The sequence below is a fragment of the Oncorhynchus masou genome, unplaced genomic scaffold (genome assembly GCF_036934945.1).
Source record: "Oncorhynchus masou masou isolate Uvic2021 unplaced genomic scaffold, UVic_Omas_1.1 unplaced_scaffold_1787, whole genome shotgun sequence".
Classification (NCBI taxonomy): Eukaryota; Metazoa; Chordata; class Actinopteri; order Salmoniformes; family Salmonidae; genus Oncorhynchus; species Oncorhynchus masou.
The window spans coordinates 54,832-55,660 of record NW_027008062.1 but is presented as its reverse complement, the minus strand read 5'-3'; positions in this window follow the sequence as shown (position 1 = coordinate 55,660).

The following is an 829-nucleotide window of genomic DNA, read 5'->3' as shown; positions in this document are numbered from 1 at the left end:
CTGCGGTGTGCTAAGAGCCTCGGTGGACGCTGCGGTGTAGCTAAGAGCCTCTCGGTGGACGCTGCGGTGTAGCTAAGAGCCTCTCGGTGGACGCTGCGGTGTAGCTAAGAGCCTCTCGGTGGACGCTGCGGTGTAGCTAAGAGCCTCTCGGTGGACGCTGCGGTGTAGCTAAGAGCTAAGAGCCTCTCGGTGGACGCTGCGGTGTAGCTAAGAGCCTCTCGGTGGACGCTGCGGTGTAGCTAAGAGCCTCTCGGTGGACGCTGCGGTAGCTAAGAGCCTCTCGGTGGAGCCTCTCGGTGGACGCTGCGGTGTAGCTAAGAGCCTCTCGGTGGACGCTGCGGTGTAGCTAAGAGCCTCTCGGTGGACGCTGCGGTGTAGCTAAGAGCCTCTCGGTGGACGCTAGCTAAGAGTCGGTGGACGCTAAGAGCCTCTCGGTGGACGCTGCGGGTGTAGCTAAGAGCCTCTCGGTGGACGCTGCGGTGTAGCTAAGAGCCTCTCGGTGGACGCTGCGGTGTAGCTAAGAGCCTCGGTGGACGCTCGGTGGACGTGGACTGCGGTGTAGCTAAGAGCCTCTCGGTGGACGCTGCGGTGTAGCTAAGAGCCTCTCGGTGGACGCTGCGGTGTAGCTAAGAGCCTCTCGGTGGACGCTGCGGTGTAGCTAAGAGCCTCTCGGTGGACGCTGCGGTGTAGCTAAGAGCCTCGGTGGACGCTGCGGTGTAGCTAAGAGCCTCTCGGTGGACGCTGCGGTGTAGCTAAGAGCCTCTCGGTGGACGCTGCGGTGTAGCTAAGAGCCTCTCGGTGGACGCTGCGGTGTAGCTAAGAGCCTCTC